A 17,702-nucleotide genomic window follows, 5' to 3' on the forward strand; every position below is an offset into this window, starting at 1 on the left:
AACTCCATCCGGGTCAAAGGTCCAAGGTGATGGGTTCCTTGCGGCACAAGACTCCGGGTCAAATTACAAAGAGCTGAATTTCACCAGCCCTTCGGGGAAGTGCCGGGAAGGCAGGAGCAATCTGGCGGGAAGTGGGTGGATGGCATATCCTGTCCTCCTCTGCCATTTTGCCGGGGGCGTGAAAAGTGGCAGATGGGCCTACCCTCCTGCAGCCGAATAGAGCCACTTAAGTAGCCAATTAAGGGCCTCTTCTCATCATCCCGTGTCATTTTCCAGTTGCTGTGATGGTGGCGAGGGGTGGGAGGGAGGGGGGAGGGGGGATTCCCATCCAGCAAGGGCGTTACCTGCACTCAGTGACCACCCTAATTCCTGGGGCCTGCCTGCCTGACTGATCCTGGTGCCCCCAAACACCTGACGAATGTGGTCCCAGGATCCAGCTGAGGCTCAAATGCAAAGCTGTTTGCCAGCTACCCTGTATTTCAAATGCCTTCGCAGATGTATAAGTTGGATTACGATCAAATTCCAAGTGAAATGAATTGAAGTATCGTTTCAAACAAAAAGTGGCGGCAGCGACTGCCGCTAATTGGGAAACACCATGAAACGTTGAGCCAAGTTGGCAGATGCCTGCATTCAAACCATCATTATTAATTTATTACCTTCCCGTGCTTCTGAAATGCAAATATTACAACCTTGATTATACAGATACTCAACCTGATTTCACACTGCAGGACCTTTGATTATTAAATAACAAAATTAAGCAGTTATGGGATGAAAATAAAATTATTTATGCAGAAATCACGTAAGTATGCACCTGATTAATAATTAAAGGTCTAATAATCATTCACCTTCACTCTTCAAGAAAATGTATTCATTCTGTTTCAAATCTGTTCTATGATTATGGCTATGCTGAAACCCTGTTACACCTAGATTTATTATTTCAACTCCTGGCTGGCTCCCACATTTGACCATCTTCAAACCTGAGCTCTTTTAAAACTGCTGTCCATGCACTGACTCACGCCAAGTCCATAGAATGCATAGAATCCCTACAGTGCAGAAGAAGCTATTCAGGCCATCGAGTCTGCACTGACCCTCTGAAAGAGCACTCGACCCACTCCATATCCCTGCAACTCCACCTAACCTGCACATCTTTGGACACTAAGGGGCAATTTACCATGGCCATATTAGGCAGCATGGTAGCATAGTGGAGGCAGCACAGTAGCACAGTTGTTAGCACAATTGCTTCACAGCTCCAGGGTCCCAGGTTCGATTCCTGGCTTGGGTCACTGTCTGTGTGGAGTCTGCACGTTCTCCCCGTGTCTGCGTGGGTTTCCTCTGGGTGCTCCGGTTTCCTCCCATAGTCCAAAGATGTGCAGGTTAGGTGGATTGGCCATGATAAATTGCCCTTAGTGTCCAAAATTGCCCTTAGTGTTGGGTGGGGTTACGGGGTTATGGGGATAGGGTGGAGGTGTGGGCTTGGGTAGGGTGCTCTTTCCAAGAGTCGGTGCAGACTCGATGGGCCGAATGGCACTGTAGATTCTATATCTATATCTATAACCCACCTAAACTGCGCATCTTTGGACTGTGGGAGGAAACTGGAGCACCCGTGGAAACCCACGCAGACATGGGGAGAAGGTACAAACTCCACACAGGCAGTCACCCAAGGCCGGATTCGAATCCGGGTCTCTGACGCTGTGAGGCAGCAGTGCTAACCACAGAGTCCCATTCGCCCATCACCCCCTGCTCACTGATTTAGAACAGCACAGCACAGAACAGGCCCTTCGGCCCTCGATGTTGTGCCGAGCATTGTCCGAAACCAAGATCAAGCTATCCCACTCCCTGTCATTCTGGTGTGCTCCATGTGCCTATCCAATAACTGCTTGAAAGATCTTAAAGTGTCCGACTCCACTATCACAGCAGGCAGTCCATTCCACACCCTAACCACTCTCTGAGTAAAGAACCTACCTCGGATATCCCTCCTATATCTCCCACCTTGAACCTTATAGTTATGCCCCCTTGTAACAGCTACATCCACCCGAGGAAATAGTCTCTGAATGTCCACTCTATCTATCCCCTCATCATCTTATAAACCTCTATTAAGTCGCCTCTCATCCTCCTCCGCTCCAAAGAGAAGAGCCCTAGCTCCTTCAACCTTTCCTCATAAGACCTATCCTGCAAACCAGGCAGCATCCTGGTAAATCTCCTTTGCACCCTTTCCAATGCTTCCACATCCTTCCTATAATGAGGTACTTTGGCTTCTGGTCAAGCCATTGCCTCGAGTTTGAAATACTTATCCTGCCATTCAAGTTCCTCCATGCCTTCCCCATCCCTATCTGTGTTATTTTTCTCCTGCCTTACATTCCTCTGAGATTTCAGCAATCAGTCACTTTGGGCCTCTTGTGTACCCAGACGGTCATTATTCCACTGTTGGTGGCCATGCCTTCAGCTGCCTGGGTCACACACTCTGGAATTCTCCCCCACATCCTTCCACTTGTCTTTCTTCCTTTAAGGCATCCCTGAAAACCTCCCTCGTTAACGAAGCTTCTCGTCATCTGAGCGAGCGGGTGGAATTTAATGCCTGTGGTGAATTTGATGACGGGGTGCATTTAATCAGGCATGTGGGGGGCCAGCCGTGTTCCTGCCTCCACACTGATTAGGTTCGCTGGTGAGGTCCTGAGAATGGCGTTCCCACCCCACCACTATTTGAGGCCCTCATGGGCAGTTAATGCTCACTTAAGGGTTTCATTCTACTGCTGCTGGTATTAAATGTTGTGAGGGGCTCGGTTGCTAACTGGCTCGCAGGGTAGGGGTACCCTTGAGACACTCAAAGGTTCAAAGGCGTCTGATCAAGGGACTTGGCATTGGTAGAAGGGGTGTTTCCGCAAGAGGTATTTGCTTCCTTCCTGTTTTGCCTCTGTCATTATCTAATCATAGTATGCTTACTATAAACCAGGGAGAAAAACGTCCCAATTGATATATCTGAACCTCCATTATGAATCTGCAGCCTTATAAAAAAATCTCCCATACAAAAGTATTTGTACAATGGCTGCACAAAGAATTTACAGCTCCCACATGATACGTGTACAGCCACTAAACTTACGAAGCGAAAGTCACTTCTATTTCAAACATAGGCGACATTTCAGCATCAAGGAAATGTCATGGAGAATACTGTGAAACAGAACATGAATTCAGATATGTTAGCCCAGATTTTCACCATGATGGAGAGGCTCTCTGTCATGGCGAAAATAGTGGCAATGGGTGAAAATTCTAAGATCGACGCCTTAACATTCACTTTTTACTTTCAAATAGTCACTTGGTAGCACAGAACACACAACGGGCAAGGTGCAGACTGTAGCCAACCATCTTGTGCTTGTGAAACACAAAAGACAATTTCCAACATCAAATGTGATTCTGCAATTGGACAATGTTTGCTAACTAATTCTCAAGTCTGTTAAGAACTACACTTGCAACCATTTTAGGATTGTCAGTCCGGATCGCTGTGTGGCAGCACGGTTGCACAGTGGTTAGCAGTGGGTCGCAGTTTCGATTCCTGGCTGGGGCACTGTCTGTGTGTCGTCTGCACGTTCTCCCCATGTCTGCGTGGATTTCCTCCCACAGTCCAAATATGTGCGGGTTAGGTGGATTGGCCATGCTAAATTGCCCTTAGTGTCCAAAACATGTTAAGTGGGGGTTACGGGGATAGGGTAGATACGTGACCTTCAGTAGGGTGCTCTTTGTAAGGGCCGGTGCAGACTCGATGGGCCAAATGGCCTCCTTCTGCACTGTAAATTCTATGATTCTACGATACATATATTAATACACAGGGCCCTTTTCTTTGCAGACAGAAAGAACATGTACACACATTGCGTCTGTTTCAGCTAACAAAATAAGTGACAGCATTTCTTCAGCGCAATGACTTGACCAGAGTGAGTCTGCCTGGTTTAAACTTCAAGCAATGCTTGGCAGTTAACTGTTAGTCAGCATCAACTGGTGCATTCTCCACGGCAACTCCTCTATCAATCGAAGTCCACTCGCAACCAATCAGCACTCTCTGCGCATACAGTATAAATTTGTTGCTTCCCTTTGCATTGACATTCTTGCAAATTGTGCTGATGAGTGCAAGAGGTAAAGCTTCAACAAACTGTCTCTTTTTCAGAAATACTTCCTGTTTTTGCAGGGGCATGAATGGAGTCAGGTTAGGGTTTGCACATGAGCCGGTTATGGCGAGAGCTGGTTGTCTAAATCACCAGCTGCTTCAACTGAAGTGAAATTTTGGTCGGCAGGAGTGTGAAACACGATATGTACATGTTAGACCAGGTAACAGTTGGTGTGAACTTAGTGGATTCATTTGGGTAGCAACGGTACCCATACGGAGAGGTACGGGAGAACTTTAGACATGGTGCTGGGACGCCTTCGGGAAAGGTAAAGCACCCTGTGGGAGAGGTAATGCACCATTTGGAATTGTTAAAAGTAAACATGATTGTGTACAGAAAATGCATAAACTCATTGGAATTGTCAAGCTCACAAAGTACTGTCAAAACCCATTGGGTGGAAACTTATCAGAGTTTGGCAAAGTGTCAGGCTCAGATAGAAATCTGGAGTGGAACTCTCCAGTTGCACAGATCAGTTTTCTCACGGAATCTTGAGCCACTTTGCCAGGAGGAATCAGCAACATGGTTGATGCTGTCACTATGGTGGGGCAGAGCCTCATAGAGCCGGGAGTCAGCTCCAGCGAGATTGGAGCGCCATCTTTAAAGGGCGCCCTGACCAGTACCGCTGCAGCCTAAGGCCCCATTCCACATCCCAGAGGCATTGGAGGCTCTTGCCCTCACCCCCCAGGTGGATCCCGTTGTCTGCCTCGGTTGAACCTTTTGTAAACCTCGCTGACATGACGCCTCGTTGGCGAGATCTGAATATTTAATGAAGGGTGATCATTTGGCGGGGGGAGGAGCACTAATATCATGGAATGGTATTAACATTTATTAAAATGAGGGCGGGAATCTCGTGATGTCGCCAGCAAGGGGAGGGAAAAATCGGGAAATGCAATCCCTCCGGTCAGAATTGCATTTCCCCATTCTCACTCAAGGCATTTAACTGGTCATTGATCACTGTCCATTCTCCCCGTACCTGCGTGGGTATCAACCCCATACTAAAGATGTGCAGGGCAGGTGGATTGGCCACGCTAAATTGCCCCTTAATAAAAACAACCTCTGCTGGGTTTTAAATTAATTAAAAGAGCATTTTTTGAAAAAAATTGTTCTCGATATTTCATTCTGTCTGTTGACACAAGCCCAAGGGCTTTCATTAAAGGATTTGTAATGCAATGGCTCATTTGACAACCTAAAATTATCACAGTGGGGTTCCTATTAGGTGAGCAGTTTGATTGACAGTTTAAAATGGTTATAGAATAGAAATGTTTGTTTTTATAAGAGATGTGTTGAAGGAATTTCTAGGTATTGATTTTTTTAACTAAATGAGAGTCGATAGACACATCATTCTAGTTTATGTCATGAAGGCTCCTGAGCTTCTTCCATGGTGGATACTGGGCAAGTTGGTAAGGAGGGGGTAAGGCAAGGGGTAGTGGAAGGGGGCATCAGTTTACACAAGGTGGAACCAGGTTAGCATACGTACTATAGAACAAAGAGCAAAGAATAAAGAAAAGTACAGCACAGGAACAGGCCCTTCGGCCCTCCAAGCCTGCGCCGACCATGCTGCCCGTCCAACCTAAAATCTTCTACACTTCCTGGGTCCGTATCCCTCTATTCCCATCCTATTCATGTATTTGTCAAGATGCCCATGAAACGTCACTATCGTCCCTGCATCCACCACCTCCTCCGGCAGCGAGTTCCAGGCACTCTCTACCCTCTGTGTAAAAAACTTGCCTCGTACATCTCCTCTAAACCTTGCCCCTTAAACCTATGCCCCCAAGTAGTTGACCCCTCTACCCTGGGAATGGTATGTTGCTCGCGCCGCTTTTGACGCCGGCGTCAGAATTTGGCCGCGGGATCGGAGAATCCTGGCCCTAAGCTTTATGTGGAGAATCACAGTCAGAAAAAAACTGTGCCTTCAGTACCAGTCGGATACCAAGACAGCGGGGGATAGTCTGGGGCCAGTGTGCTGTTCATGCAGAAATCTGAGTGAAAAAAAAATTGACAAAGAAAATCACGCTGGGTTTACAATTAAGGAACAGCACCAAATTTTCTACAAAATCTGCACGCACCTAATTGCAATAAAGAAAATCTCTCAGCAGGTTCTGAACACCATGCAAAGTTCCTCCAACCACTGGTTCTCAGCAATAATGGCCTATTCTTTATATTAAAAAACACTTTCCAAGATGCTGGAAGTGGCATTGTCATCAGCAGATGTTTTTACAAAAGGCTGTCAAAGGTGCCATTTGTCATATTCTTGATGGGAATGCAACAACTCCCATTTTTGTGCTTCCTATAATTTATTTGGAATAGTTGCTTGGGTTTGGTGAGAGGTCACGAGAAGGGCAGGTGGCATCTTTACAACATCTTGCAAAAAAAACATCAGCCACAATCTCATTGAACGGCAGCACAGGCTTGAGGGGCCCAATAGCCTCCTCCTGTTGCTGTGCTCCTTAAAGACTATGTGCAGCAGGGCGGCAATAGAAGATTGAGACCAAACTAAACTTAAACTAGCTGAGAGAGGAAGCTAAAAATGGACTGTGAAAAACCAGATACATGTGAAAAGTTGTGGAAATCTTGAAAAGTGTCTAAAATGAAAACGTCCCGAACAAAGATGATCCCGGTGAAAAGATTGAAGAAGGAAATGCAAAGCCGCTTGCAGAGTACAGTAAGCGTTTGAACAGGACTTCCTCACCACACAGGACTTTCAACCGATGCTATACACCAGATACATCGATGACATTTTTTTCCTTTGGACCCACGGCGAGACATCACTGAAACGACTACACGATGACATCAAGAAGTTCCATCCCACCATCAAACTCACCATGGACTATTCTCCAAATTCAGTTCCATTCTTGGACACACTCGTCTCCATCAAGGACGGTCACCTCAGCACCTCGCTTTACCGCAAGCCCACAGATAATCTCACGATGCTCCACTTCTCCAGCTTTCACCCGAAACACATTAAAGAAGCCATCCCCTATGGACAAGCCCTCCGTATACACAGGATCTGCTCAGACAAGGAGGAGCGCAACAGACACCTACAGATGCTGAAAGATGCCCTCGTACGAACGGGATATGGCGCTCGACTCATTGATCGACAGTTCCACCGCGCCACAGCAAAAAACCGCACCGACCTCCTCAGAAGACAAACACGGGACACCACTGACAGAGTACCCTTCGTCGTCCAGTACTTTCCTGGGGCGGAGAAACTACGACATCTTCTTCGCAGCCTCCAACACATCATCAGCGAGGATGGACATCTTGCCAAGGTCATCCCCACACCCCCACTACTGGCCTTCAAACAACCGCGCAACCTCAAACAAACCATTGTTTGCAGCAAATTACCCAGCCTTCAGAACAGCAACCACAACACCACAAAACCCTGCCAGGGTAATCTCTGCAAGACATGCCAGATCATCGACATGGACACCACCATTACACGTGGAAACACCACCCACCAGGTACGCGGCGCATACTCGTGCGACTCGACCAATGTAGTCTACCTCATACGCTGCAGGAAAGGATGTCCCGAAGCGTGGTACATTGGCGAGACCATGCAGACACTGCGACAACGAATAAACGGGCATCGTGCGACTATCAACAGGCAGGACTGTTCCCTTCCAGTTGGGGAACACTTCAGCAGTCAAGGACATTCAGCCTCTGATCTCCGGGTCAGCATTCTACAAGGAGGCCTTCAGGAGACGCGACAACGCAAAATTGCTGAGCAAAAACTTATAGCTAAGTTCCGCACGCATGAATGCGGACTCAACCGGGATCTGGGATTGATGTCGCATTACATTCGGCCCCCACCAACAAGCCTGGACTTGCAGAGGCCTACCGACTGAACTGGCTTGGGACAATTCACACCTCTTTAACCTGGAGTTACCTCTCTCTCTGCATCTTTGATGATTTGATTGCCTGCAGGTGCTCGCATTCCGGGCATCTCTGACTGTGTCTATATAAACATTTCTGGAACAAGCCTTTCCATTCACCTGAAGAAGGAGCCGTGCTCCGAAAGCTCGTGTTTGAAACAAACCTGTTGGACTTTAACCTGGTGTTGTAAGACTCCTTACTGTGCTCACCCCAGTCCAACGCCGGCATCTCCACATCATGGCTTGCAGAGTAGGAAGACGTTTTTTGGATCTCTCTATAGCAAAATAGTCCAGCTCTTTAAGGGCGAGAGATGACACGACAGGACGGGGACGGTATTCTTTTATGCTCTGGGTGCAAAAATGTCACAAACCCTTGCTCTATAAATTATTGTACGATTAAATTGCCTGGGTCGAATGCAGAGGGATTTACCTCAATGACGAGAGAGTGAAGCAGGGTGCTGGAAATGTAACCCTTTCTCCCGCAACACTTTTTCCCATCCTTGCCAACTGCACTTCCGTTCAGCAATACTCTGGTGCTTGCTTGTTCCCTGTTGCGGATGAAAATCAGCACCCGCTCCCCTCTCCCTATCTGATGTGCCAGTCCCGGGAGGGAGGAGGCAGGGGGAGTCCTGCTCTGGGCAGGAATTCCAAATCGTTCAAAAACGATGGCAAAATGAGCCCTTTTCACCCACATGCGGGCTGCAGCTGAGAGTGAACTCTGCGCTCAGCGATAAGTAGGGGTGAAGGGAAGAACTGAGAAAGAGCACTGGCACAGTGATCTGAGGGAAAACAAGAAGGGCAGTGTTGGACAATATCCTAGAATAACCTCACACAGGGACAATAGGGGATACGTACCACTGACCTGTGTAACCTCATCAAACAAGGTGAAGAATACCAGTGTGAATTGGCAGGGAAGGGGTTAGGAAGTCTAGCTCCATGAACAAGAGGGAAAAGGGTTAAGGCTTTCCTTTTTATTGTTGTTGCAATCGCATTCACGTAACATTTTAACAATCAGGTTGAAGAACAGGATGTACCACAATAACCCAAACCATCATTGGTCAGAAAGAAAATCCCTCTCACTGTGGCTCTCCAGAGAAATCCTTCAATTACTGTTCATTGTGCAACTGTAGAATATAATTAATTCTTGATGCTGTACACGCATACACAGTGGGGCATTTTACAATTAAAATATCCTCTCATTTGCACATAGTCGACTCCGAACGTACAACTCAAATGATGCACTGATCGAATTTTCTTTGTACTTTATAGTAGTTGTTTGATCCATTGAGGTGAGGGCGAGGTATGGTCTTAAACATTTGGGACCCATGAATTTCTGATTCTAGGGAATGGAGCTCTCCGTGGGGGCTGTGTGTGGGGAAGGGCCTGATAATTGGAGATGGGGGAATTTCGCGGGGCCTGCTGCTTCTGGTCCACAAAGAGTGATCTTCAGGCATTCCTCACTTTGCTGCAGGAACAATAAAATCGGAAATCAGATTAAGGGCAGCACGGTGGCACAGTGGTTAGCATTGCTGCCTACAGCGCTGAGGACCCGGGTTCGAATCCCGGCTCTGGGTCACTGTCTGTGTGGAGTTTGCACATTCTCCCCGTGTCTGCGTGGGTTTCGCCCCCACAACCCAAAGATGTGCAGGTTAGGTGGATTGGCCACGCTAAATTGCCCCTTAATTGGAAAAAATAATTGGGTACTCTAAAATAAAAAAAATTAAAAATCAGATTAAGTCTGAGGCTTCCAGCTTCGTGAACATATCTGAAATGCCAACCCGTCCCCAGTGGATACATTGTCAGCCTTGCTCCCTGTCCTCTTGCATTAAAGACTGAGAGAGCAAGGTAGCACAGTGGTTAGCACTGTTGCTTCACAGCTCCAGGGTCCCAGGTTCGATTCCCGGCTTGGGTCACTGTCTGTGCGGAGTCTGCAGGTTCGCCCCGTGTCTGCGTGGGTTTCCTCCGGGTGCTCCGGTTTCCTCCCACAGTCCAAAGATGTGCAGGTTAGGTGGATTGGCCATGCTAAATTGCCCTTGGTGTCCAAAAACGGTTAGTTGGGGTTACGGGGTTAGGGTGGATGTGTGGGCTTGGGTCGGGTGCTCTTTCCAAGGGCCGGTGCAGACTCGATGGGCCGAAGAGCCTCCTTCTGCACTGTACATTCTATGATTCTATGAGGTAAGTGACCGATTTCCCGAGCGCCTCCAATTTTGGGGGGAATTTAACTCTCAGTTGCACCGAGGTCTGACTGTTCACTTATGTTAAAATAATTTTGCCCTTTGTCTCCATGATACAAAATGGAGGTGCCTTCTCTCATCAAGCTTTCAAAATGTAAAATGAAATATTGACCTTTTGCAGCCTGGCCGCCATTGTGGGGAGAGGTGGAGGGTGGGGAGCGGGTCTGCCGTACAGGGAAGGCCTGTACTGCAGCAGTACCCGGACAAGCAGGGAAGGCCCGTAAGCCTGCCTAGGGTATTGGGCCCCACATGGTGTGTCGCCAAGATGTCGCCTCCAGGCAATTAATGTGTCCCCTGTCGCCGGCAGGGATGTGGAGAACTACTGGAAAATCGCAGTTGGCTCCGTTCACAGGCATTAATAGGGCTTTATATGATGTAGGAGGCTACTGGCTGCTTGTGGGTGGGCAGTCCTGCTGCCTCCCTCACACTTGCCACCCCCTCTCCCTTTCCTCCCCCAGGGAAAATGGCCCATGTACGCGGAATGGAGCCAGAAACCTCGCACACAGGCCGGCGGCTTGGAATTTCACATTCCGGCCTTTCTGCCCTAATGTTACCTCTCGCTGCTGAGAAGGAAATTCTGCTTTCTGGTGCCCCAGTGAAGACTTTTATCAGTGCAAGTTGTTGCTGTTGACCAGTTGGGACAGTGGGCTGTTCCTGTGCTGCAAGGGTCGACGTGTCCTACTCTGTGAATCATCTATGGTCTCCATTTGCCTGCCTCCTGGTGGTGGCCCAGAGCAGTCGCGTCAGTGCTTGACTGACGTGAAGAGGTTGCTTACACATTGCCCTTAACACAGGTGCTCTGCGGCCCGTGAAAGAAAAGGAAGGAATGGATACTCTTATTTATTTTGGCCGGAATTCTCCGACTGTTGGGATTCTCTGGGTGGGATTCTCCGACCCCCCGCCGGGTCGGAGAATCGCCGGTGGTCAGCGTGAATCCCTCCCCCGCCGGCAGCCGAATTCTCCGGCCCTCCAAAAGTCGGCGAGGCGTGAGTCGCGCCGCCGGCCTTGGAGAATGGCGGGGACCGGCGTGACTCAATGGGTTCCGGGGCTGCCCAAATTCTCCGGCCCGCGATGGGCCGAAGTCCCGCTGGTTTTTTGCCGGTCCCGCTGGCGTGGATCAGACTAGGTCCCTTACCGGCGGGACCTGGCGGCGCGGGCGAGCTCTGGGGTCCTGGGGGGGGGGGGGGGGGGCGCGGGGCCATCTTGCCCCGGGGGGGTGCCCCCACGGTGGCCTGCCCCGCGATCGGGGCCCAGCGATCCGCGGGCGTGCCTGTGCCGTGGGGGCACTCTTTTCCTACGCGTCGACCGTGTCAGCCTCCGCGATGGCCGACGCATAGGTGACCCCCCCCCCCCGCGCGCATGCGTGGGGATGATGTCAGCAGCCGCTGACGCTCGCGCGCATGCGCGGACTTGCGCTGGCCGGCGGAGTCCCTTCGGCCCCAGCTGGCGTGGCGCCAAAGGCCTTCCCGCTGGCCGGCGGGGTGCAAACCACTCCAGCGCTGGGCTAGCCCATGAAGGTGCAGAGGATTCTGCACCTTTGGGGCGGGCCGACGCCGGAGCGGTTCACACCACTCCATCCAACCGGGACCCCCGCCCCGCCGGGTTTGGGAGAATCCCGCCCCACGTTCCCGACGACAGCGCAGTCCCGCCTCACCCACGGGTTTCCCGACGTCATGGGGCGGCTTGAATGGGAAATCCCATTGGCAAGATACGGCGAGGAAAGAATCCAGCTGCAAGTGAATGGCTGGGGGTCCGGAGAATCCAGCTCTTCATTGCCAATAAATAAATAATCCCCTCCTTCAGCGATCTTAAGCAGCCCCAACACTAACGTTTATGACGTGCTTGCGACCTCGCTGATTTTCAGACCTGTTTTTCAAAAAAAAAACAAGCGTACCCTCTGCCAAGATGTACAGTAAACCTTGCAGGTGATGGGGAGACACTGCTTCCTCTCTCTCTCTCACTCAGAGCACTGTCCGCCACATCATTTTCCCCAGCCAGACTGTGCAGTCATGGCTGTGCAAAGAGGAAATAGCTTCTCTCTAATGGGAGTTTGGCAAATATTGAGTTGCTGCACATGTGATGAGCCTTTCAAATACTTTAAAATCCACCAAGCCATTTAAGTGTTTTTATTCTCCCCAGAAGTGCCCAATTGTATTTTAACCTTCATTTTAATGTCAACAGGGTATAAATTCTGCTCAGAGCCTATGCTGGGATCGGGGCTGTGGTCTTGTTCGCTGCTGACTCGCAGGAGCCACTGTGTTTCCAGATAGGCTGCCCAAAGGATTGAAGCTGTGAAGATCAGGGATTCATGCCAAAAGCAGCAAACAGCATGGCTTCCCCCATCCTGCTTGCCTGGGTTACTGTTCATTAACTGACATCCGTCTCCATGGATCGCATTTCACCGCTGCAACAGATTTCATCTGGCGTCTGATTAAAAATAAGAAACACCCTAAAAATGTAGCCAGCGGGTCCAGCAAGGCTTTTTCCGTCAACCTCAAATTAAAACAGAAAAAGAGGAGGCACGTGCATTTCCGTAGCGTGGCACGTGGCCGCGGAGCGCTTCAGAGCCAACGGAAAGTGCTTATTGAAGTGTGGCCATGTCGTGCAAAGCGGCGGCCAATTTGTGCACAGCAAGCTCCCGCAAAGAAAAATAAGATTAATGACCAGGTAATCTGTTACAGCGATGCTAGTACACGAATGAACATAAATTGGAGCACAAATTATATGAGGTGCTTCTACTTGTGTGACTCGGCCAATGTTGTCTACCCCATATGCTGCAGGAAAGGATGTCCCGAAGTGTGGTACATTAGTGAGACCATGCAGACGCTGTGACAACAAATGAACGGACATTGCTCGACAATCACCAGGCAGGAATGTTCCATTCCAGTCGGGGGACACTTCAGCAATCAAGGGCATTCAGCCTCTGATCTACGGGTAAGCGTTCTCCAAGGCGGCCTTCAGGATGCGCGACAACGCAGAATCGCCGAGCAGAAACCTATAGCTATGTTCCCACACATGAGTGCGGCATCAAATGGGACCTGGGATTCATGTCGCATTACATTCATCCCCCACCATCTGGCCTGGGCTTGCAAAATCCTACCAACTGTCCTGGCTTGAGACAATTCACACCTCATTAACCTGGGATCACCCCCTATCTCTGGATCTGTAAACACTTAATTACCTACAAATGCTCGCATTCTAAGCATTGTCTGGCATCTTTGAATTTGTCGATATATATGTTTTTGGAACATACCTCTTCATTCACCTGAGGAAGGAGCAGTGCTCCGAAAGCTAGTGTTTGAAACAAACCTGTTGGACTTTAACCTGGTGTTGTAAGACTTCTTACTGTGCTCACCCCAGTCCAACACCGGCATCTCCACATCTAAAATTTAAGGTTATGAAATGACAACTGCTTCGCTGCCAGTCAGGCGGGCATTCAGTCTCAAAGGGAATTCCCTTGCTCCTGAATGGGTCCTAACAAATTAACGTTAAAGACTTTGCTTCAAGAATTTTGTTTACTAAAAAGGGCTAGAGGATCGGCCTGACTGCAAAAGTATAGTGGACTGTTATTCAAAAGTAGGTACAAGGATCAAGAATAAATCAGTAACCAGGTTGTCTTCGTTTTAAAATAATTATCTTCCTTCCATAATAATTCTTTCAATTTCCTTTCATCTTGCCAATGATTCATTTTTTAAAAATTCAACCTGTCAAAATATGATGTTGGTATAGTCACAGGACTAGTGATCCAGGGTAACCCGGGCTAAAATCCCAGCATGGCAGGTGGTGACATTTAAATGCAATAAAAGCTGAAATCAAAAGTCTCATGATGATCACAAAACCTTTGTCGATTGTCGTAAAGAAGCCTCCTGGCTCAATAATGCCCTTTAGGGAAGAACATCTGCCATCTCTACCTGGTCTAGCCTACATGTGACTCCAGACCCACGGCAATGCCCTGTGAAATGGCTTTAGCGATGGGTGGAGTTTGCACTTTCTCCCCGTGTCTGCGTGGGTTTCCTCTGGGTGCTCCGGTTTCCTCCCGCTGTACAAAGGTGTGCAGGTTAGGTGGATTGGCTATGCTAAATTGTCCCTTAGCGTCCACGGATGTGTAGGTTAGATTAAAGGGTTATAGGAATAGGGCGGGGGGAATGGGCTTGGGTGGGGTGCTCTTTCAGAGGGTTGGTGCTGACACGATGGGCCGAATGGCCCCATTCTGCACTGTAGGGATTCTATTCTATTCTATGGGCAAGAAGTGCTGGCCCAGCCAGTGATGCCCAGATCCCACGAATTAATTAAAAAAAACATATTTTCTGTCTCTATTCGATTGAAAGTCTCTGTCGCAATTGAGGTGAATTCTCACTCATTTAACCAGCAAAGGCTTCTCTCTGACTCATCTGCACACGTGTCAGTTTAAGTGAAGTTGGGATTCACTGAGAGCCAAGAACTGCTTCAGTATTCACATGGAGTGGTGTCAAACAATGAGAAGCATGTCTCTCTGGTTAGCAGATTGGTTACACTCACTTCTATCTAATGGAGCCAGACAACAGTCTGCTGACTACTGCAACCAGATTTTTCTTTTTTTTTCTCTCTCTCTCTCTGGCACTCGTGGGTAGAGGCATTTCTCAACTTTTCTTTTGAGCTTGCTGCAAGGTTTCACTGTTTTCCGGAACCTACTTCCTGCCATATCTAAAATAACAGCAGCTGCAGCAATTTGATAGAAAGCAATCACATGGTAAATGGGGTGGGAAAACGCTACTTCTTGGGGAACTGATAAAATTTATCATAAGAGATAATAATAATGTCAACTGCAATCAATGCCACATACTGCGAAAGGAGACACGGAATTGCAGTGACACAGATACTAAGCCCAAATCATTGATATATTATTCACTAGTCTGCCATTGTGTATGCAATGCGCAAAGGAGTTAATTTTCTGTGTGGCGTTTTCTACAGTAAGTGACAATACTACTGCTAGGGATGGTCGCCATCAAACCTGGATTAAATCTGAATAGTTAAAGTTTCCATTTCCTCCCTCAGCTCATAACAAGGTAAAAACCTGGCTCAGCTTCAAGTTTCCATTTCATCATCTTGAGAGGGAAGGGGAGAAAGAGCTTGTGTGAGAGCAACATTTTTAAAACTCCAGTCTGGCTCAGTTCACTGAACCACTGAAGTTTGGATACATGTATATTTGAAAAACACGCTACCTGAGTTCTTGCAAGGGGCGGATTTCCCTCCAGCGATTATGGTGGGATGGGTGAGAAGAAGTTGGAATTCCAACTTTCATCTCCCTTATTTCTGGAGCCGTTGCTTTGGCTGGCTTGTTCCTGTGCATCTACAGTAGATTGAAAGGTACGTAGAACCTTAAAACAGCCACAGCACAGAAGCAGACCGTGCGGTCCATCGGAATTGCGTTGGTTCACTCTAAGGGGCAGGCGGTGGCGCTGTGGTAGCTTCATTGGACTAGTAGACCCAGGGTAATAGCCTGGGGGCCTGGGTTCGAATCCCACCACGGTGGAGTTTGATTTTAAAAAAATTAAAAGTCTGACGATGACTGTGAAACCGTTGTCAATTCTTGTAAAAAGCCATCTGGTTCAATAGTGTTCTTTGGGATAGGAAATCTGCCATCCTTACCTGGTCAGGCCACCATGTGACTACAGATCCACAGTACGGTTGACCTTCAAATGTCCTCTAAAGTGGCCTGGCTCTCCACTCAGTTCAAGAGCAATAAGAGCTGGCGATACCCTCATCCAGAACTGAAGTTTTAAATCAGGAGTCTCACTTTCTTGGCCTTTCCCCTATAACCCTGTATTATTTCCTTTTGAATTCCCTTTTGAAATCTATGACTGACGCCACCTCCAGCACACTGTTAGGTGGTGCATTTCAACTCATAACCACTCGTTGCTTAATACTGCCTCTTATTATCTTGTCTGTCAACTTAAGTCTGTGTCCTCCCATTCTGCCAAGGGGAACAGTTTCCTTCCATCTACTCTATCTGGACCCCTCATAAAAGAAAGACTTGCACTTATGTAGCACCTTTCACGAGCACTGATGTCTTTAAAACTCTTTACACTCGATGAAAACTCTTTACACTCACCTTACCTGAGAAAGGACGTACTGGCGCTGGAGGGTGTGCAGAGGAGATTCACTAGGTTAATCCCAGATCTGAAAGGGTTGGATTACGAGGAGAAGTTGAGTAGACTGGGACTGTACTCGCTGGAATTTAGAAGAATGAGGGGGGATCTTTTTGAAACATATACAATTATGAAGGGAATAGATAGGATAGATGCGGGCAGGTTGTTTCCACTGGCGGGTGACAGCAGAACTAGGGGGCATAGCCTCAAAATAAGGGGAAGTAGATTTAGGACTGAGTTTAGGAGGAACTTCTTCACCCAAAGGGTTGTGAATCTATGGAATTCCTTGCCCAGTGAAACAGTTGAGGCTCCTTCATGAAATGTTTTTAAGATAACGATAGGTAGTTATTTGAAGAATAAAGGGATTAAGGGTTATGGTGTTCGGGCGGGAAAGTGGAGCTGAGTCCACAAAAGATCAGCCATGATCTCATTGAATGGCGGAGCAGGCTCGCAGGGCCAGAATGCCTACTCCTGCTCCTAGTTCTTATGTTCTGAAGTGCTTTGGAAGGGTTCACACACTGTGGTAAAATAGAAAATGAAGCATTCAATTTGACCCAAGGAAGCTCCTCCACACTGCAATAACCTGATAATCCTTTTGTGATGTTAATTAAGGGATAAATATTGGCTAGGACACAGGGGTTAATTTCCCTGATATTTATCGAAAAAGTGCCCTGGGGTCTTTTACGTCCCCCTGAGGGGGAAGACGGGTCTTCAGTTACTGTCCCATCAAAAGGACGGCACTTTCAACAGGGCAGTACTCCCTCAGTACTGCACTAGGTGTCAATTTTGATTTTTGTGTTCCAGTCCTGGAATGGGACTTAAATCACAGCCCATCGATTCAGAGGCTACCAACTTAGTCATGCCTAATAAAACTTTGATGATTTGTGCATGAATTGAATCTCCTCTCAATGTTCTCTGCTTTAAGGAGAACAACCCAGTTTCTCCAATCTATCCGAGCAACCAAAGCCCCTCAACCCTGGAACCATTCTGGTAAATCTTTCCTGAATCCTCTCCAATGCCTTTATATCTTTCCTGAACTGGGCCTAAAATCGGTCCCAGTTGCGGCCAATGTTTTATAAAGGTTCACCATAACCTCATCAGAACTAGGAGCAGGAGTAGGCCATCTGGCCCCTCAAGCCTGCTCCACCATTCAATGAGATCATGGCTGATCTTTTGTGGACTCAGCTCCCTTTCCGGCCCAAACACCATAACCCTATATTTCTTTATTCTTCAAAAAACTATCTACCTTTATCTTGAAAACAGTTCATGAAGGAGCCTCAACTGCTTCACATGGCACAGAATTCCATAGATTCACAA

At 48.1% G+C, this 17,702-nt stretch overlaps 1 protein-coding gene across 2 annotated transcripts in view; it reads right to left on the bottom strand.

Annotated features, from left to right (window-relative positions):
• The window catches only part of nfatc1 (nuclear factor of activated T cells 1), a 280,623-nt gene that overhangs the window by 56,588 nt on the left and 206,333 nt on the right, over positions 1-17,702 (bottom strand). The window lies entirely within an intron of this gene.

This window comes from Scyliorhinus canicula, chromosome 10, assembly GCF_902713615.1.
Source record: "Scyliorhinus canicula chromosome 10, sScyCan1.1, whole genome shotgun sequence".
NCBI classification, from domain to species: Eukaryota; Metazoa; Chordata; class Chondrichthyes; order Carcharhiniformes; family Scyliorhinidae; genus Scyliorhinus; species Scyliorhinus canicula.